This window comes from Cajanus cajan, chromosome 4 (genome assembly GCF_000230855.2).
Source record: "Cajanus cajan strain Asha chromosome 4, NIPB_CcT2T_4, whole genome shotgun sequence".
Taxonomy (NCBI): domain Eukaryota; kingdom Viridiplantae; phylum Streptophyta; class Magnoliopsida; order Fabales; family Fabaceae; genus Cajanus; species Cajanus cajan.
Window position 1 is genome coordinate 63969479 of NC_138520.1, and position 5407 is coordinate 63974885.

Consider the following 5407-nt stretch of genomic DNA (forward strand, 5'->3'; position numbering starts at 1 on the left):
GGGAAGTTATTTACGTAAATAGTGCTGTTTGAAAATTATTTACGCCTTTAGGGCTGTTTACAACGGTGTCGTTATGGGCCATAGCGACACCAATGCCACGTGTTTTTTTTTTTTTGTGTGGGGTGGGCTCGAATGAGCCAAAACAGTGTCGCTATGGGCTGAGGCGACACAGTTTGTGCGCCATTAAAAATGGTGTAGCCCATAGCGACACCATTTAAGAAAAAAAACAAAAAAGTAAAATAATTTCTAAATTTAAAAATAATGAAGTGAACTTATATATTTATAAAAATAAAAAATATTTATTTAAAAACGTAATCATAAAAAATATATATAATTATTTTACAAGTGGCGCTATGGCCTATAGCGACACCGTGTCGCTATAGGCTATAGCGACACTACTAGTTTATTTTTTTTTTATAGTTATTATTTTCTTTTATTTTAAAATTATTTTTATAATACCAATTAAAAATGTTAATTTGTAATTATAAAGTTAATTTTTCTCTTATTAGTTTTATGTATATATATTTTTTTCGTTTATTATTTTATGACAAATTAAATAATGCATTTATTTATTTTTTTGAGTGGCGCTATGGCCTATAGCGACACTGTGTCGCTATAGGCCACAGCGACACTATTTAATTTGTTTTTTTTTTTTTTTAAATTATTTACTTATTTTATTTTACCATTTGTTTATTTTATATTAGCAGTTAAATAATATTGTAATTGTAAACTTAATTTTTCTGTAATTAGGTTTGTGTATATATATTTTTTCCTTTATTATTTAATGTTTTTTTAAGTGGCGCTATGGCCTATAGCGACACTGTGTCGCTATAGGCCATAGCGACACCATTTAATTTGTTTTTTTTTATTTAAATTATTTACTTATTTTATTTTACAATTTGTTTATTTTATATTAGCAGTTGAATAATAATTTGTAATTGTAAAATTAAATTTTGTGTAATTTCTTTATTTTTCTTTTTTTCCTTTAATTTTTTTTTTATGGTGTCGCTATGGGCCATAGCGACATTATCAGTATATATACCCCCACCCAGCTACGTTCTTTTCACAGTTGAAGTCATATATATATTTATCAGTTACGTTTTGGTCTGATTTAAGACTCTGAGCCAGTTACGTTTCTTTCTGATTCGGTGAGTATAATTTTATTTTTGTTTAAATATAAATTATAGATATTTGCACTAATTAATTTTTTTTGTTGTAGATATTATGGATCAAATGATTGCTTATATTTATACTGGAAAGATGTATGAAGGTGCTGAGGGTGTAACATTTGATGGACCAAGAAAAGGAATGTATATTAAACGAGGTATCACTTTGGATATATTAAAGAGAAGGATTCATAACAAATTTAGTCTTAACTCAAATCAAGTGATATTATCTGTAAGCTATAGATTTTTAGTTTCACAAGGTGATAACAACATATATTCTTCATTGAAATTGAGTGACGATGATGATGTACAATGCATGATAGAAACATTTCAAAGCCAGAATGTGATGCCAATAATGGAATTATATGCTGAAATAGGTATGCAAGAATCTTCTACTTTTTCATTAGAAAATTTGTCAATTGAACGATCACCTTTGATCACAAGAGATGAAGATGAAGATGACGAAGAAGATGAAGACTATCATGTTTCATCATCATATGAAAGCATTGATGAATCCAATGAAGATGAAATTGATAATTGTGAACCATCTGATGATGAAAGGTGGATAGGAGCGATATCTAAAGACAAATGGAGCATGGCATATGATGCAGATGGTCGAAGATATGGTCATATGACAACAAATTTGTCTGAATGTGTTAACAAGGTGTTAAAGGATTGTAGAAATCTCCCTATCACTGCATTAGTTCAGTCGACGTATACCAGGTGCGCTGAGTATTTTAGTGTTCGTGGTAGTCGTGCTTTAGCAGATGTTTCATCTGGGAAGGTCTTCGTTTCAAAGTTAGTTGAAGCTTTGCAAAAAAATCAAGAAGAGGCTTGTTCCCACCAAGTTTGTAGATACGACATTCAATCTTCAAAATTTGAGGTTGAAGAGGCCTTTGATCCAGTAACACAAACAGGAGGGAAGAAATGGGTAGTAAATTTAAAGGAACGATACTGTCAATGCGAAAAGTTTACAGCATTTCATTATCCTTGTTCTCATGTTATAGCTGCATGTGGTGTTGTTAGCATTGATTACTACCAGTTTATAGATCCTGTTTATACCAGTGATTATGTTTTAAAAGCCTACTCTGGTCCGTGGGAACCAATCGGAAATGAAGACTTAATCCCTCCGAGTAATGAGGATTGGATACTTGTCCCAGATCCAACATCAGTGCGCGGGAAAGGGAGACCGAAATCCACAAGAATTAGAAACGAAATGGATTGGGTTGAGAGCTCACAACGACGACCAAAATGTAGCATATGCAAACAAGAGGGTCACAACAGGCGCAATTGTCCATCTAAGTCTAATAATCAGTCGATAAGTTTTGAAGATGTTTAGAATTTGTTAAACATATTGTAATTAGTAATGTGTATTCATGATGGTCATTGTATAACATAATGTAATTACTATTGTCTATTGATAATTATACAAAATCTACTCATCATCGTCTTCCTCATCTTCCTGATGATGATGCCCTCTATCAGTAGCAGGAGTTAGAATACACCGTCGTCGTCTTTCCCTTGCAGCCCTTTGAGGATTTCTTCGAACACGTCTTTGTTCTGGCGGTGATGGGTGATGACTAGCCTCCGCAGAAAATTGTAGACGCAAATCAACACCTGCAACGTCATATTTGACACAAATTATTAATATTGATATAATTATAAGAAGAAAAGAATAACAAAATAATAAAATATGAGTAGACCTGATGTATAAGTATGACTGATATAATCATCATCATACGGAATATGAAAAGGTGCTTCCTGACTCGATTGTGTGGCATCCTGTGGCATACTTGGCTGTGGAGTCATTAAAGGGGAATGTCCAAAAATATGATCCATCATTTCTGATGACATAGTTGGTTTCGGTGATGAGTCTAAACCAAGTGACTCACAGATATGTGTAGTAGTCATCGGAACTGATGTCTCAAAACCTGGAGGGCGAGGTGGAGTGTACCAATATGTGTATTGGGACTGCGATGGATAAGTGGGCTCCTGAGAAGGAATATAATATAACCCTGCTGCTCTGTCTGGCACTGTAGGGTACATCTGATCCATCGCCTCAACTGGCGTTCTTCGTCTAGGTAACCCTCCAGCCTCCCTTGACTGTGCAGGAACATTGAAAGTCCCCACGTCATATGAACCAGGGGGAAGGGGTGCTTCCTCAGCTGGCTCAACGAATCTAGCCCTATAGTCATCAGATATCGATAATAATCGATTAGTCTGCTCTGTGACTGCTTCCATAGAAAACTCTGGGCTGCCATGAGGAGATGTCAAGTATGCCAAGCATTCAGTTACGTCTCCCTACATATACAAGACATAAAAAAATTAGTTTACCACTTTATAATTTAACAAAATATTATATTAAAATATGAGTTGTAATATGTACATACCACAATCGAGTCTTTAACTTCATCAGGATCAATGTACAATTTCCCCTTTCTGTGATACCACCTCATGTATTCAGAATTTGGACCTAATAGTCCAACCTGTGGAGAAGTAGGTGCAAAGTGGTATGCATATTGATTGGCCCAGTGCTCAAGTGCTGGACTTAATATTGTAGTCCAATCGTCATCAGTCTTTCCCCGCAGGGTCAACGCATGCACATGAGCAGGAGTCATTGGAGGATTTGGAACTGGTTGTTGGTAACCAAATTGCCTCATGACCCTATCAGGCTGATGCCATTCACAAATACACAGAGAAAGTAACGGGATTACAGAACCCCAAATACGAATCCCCTGTGTACAGTCCTCGGGCATCTATTCCAAAGGCGGATATGGTTGCCAAATAATCTGTAAATAAAAAATTGTAATTAGTTTATATTAAAATACTAATAACTTACATAATGAAATCCGTTAACCCAACAATTTTATTTACTTACACATTATCATATAAATTTTAATAACTATTTTATAAATTTTCTTTTTAAATAAATTATATTTTTTGGATTTAAGTTTTTTTTAAATTTCGAATATGAGTCGCTGTGAGCTACAGCGACTTCATTGTAGCTACTGGTGTCGCTATAGGCTGGACCAACTTCCTCAATATGGCTCTCATGGCTTCTCTAGAGTTTAAAAAATGCCACGTGGCAGTGGTGTCGCTATGGCCCATAGCGACACCGTTGTAAACAGCCCTAAAGGCGTAAATAATTTCTAAACAGCCCAATTTACGTAAATAACTTTCCATGCAGCCCTACTTTGATCAAAAAGCCACGTCCCACTCATTGCATATCAAAGTTTCATAAGGCCTCTCACTAGTGCAAAGTTAGCCTATTATATCATCGTCATTAAATCAGTTATACTATAATTCTCGATTATAACTGATTTAATAAATGATGTGGTGATATTTTTAAAATTATTCTATCACTTTTTAAATCAGTTTTGTTACAACTAATTTATTATATAATATTTTAAATTAGTTAAAAATTTAACGATTTAAAATATATTGACGAATAAAACATCATTTGAGTTTCTAAAAATGTATGTCCCTAACACTCTAACCTTTGAAAGTAAGGAAATTATGAGTAAGGAAATTATGAATAAGTAATCCTTAAAAATTCTAATTATTTCATTTAAGTCTTTAATAGTAATTACTTATTTTCACTTTAATCCTTAAATATGCATTAATATTATCATTTAAGTCACATATTTTTTGAACTATGGACTAAAGTTAGTAACATTTTACGCTTTTAGGGATTTTTTTTATTTTTAGATTTTATACTTTCAAGAACCAAAGTGCTAATGACATTCACTTTTTATAACACCTTGGTTTTCAAAAAATAAATTAAATAAATAAAACTATATTTTTGAAAAACAATTAAAAAGGATTTTATTAAATAGGAAGGCTTTTTGAAAAATAATATTAATAATATGTGATTTTAAATTCATTAAATGTGCTTTATAAAATTATGATGGATTTTATGAAATTATAATATTTATTATACGAGTTATTTTCTAGGCATATGCACTTTATTTCTTGTTTTAATTAAAAAAAAATTTAAAGGAAGGTTGGTTTATTTATAGGCATACTACTAGTGTTTGGTCGGGATAGTTAAGCTACACAAGATACATCACATGCTCACGAGGGTAGGACTAGGACTTCCAAACCAAGTTATTCCCAAATTTGGTTTCCAAGCTTTTACATAAGGGACCTTCCCTAGTGGTGTAATCCATATCGAATCCTTACAAAATATTTTTGTGCATATGATGCATGATAAATAGACTTTATGCATTATATTCACATGG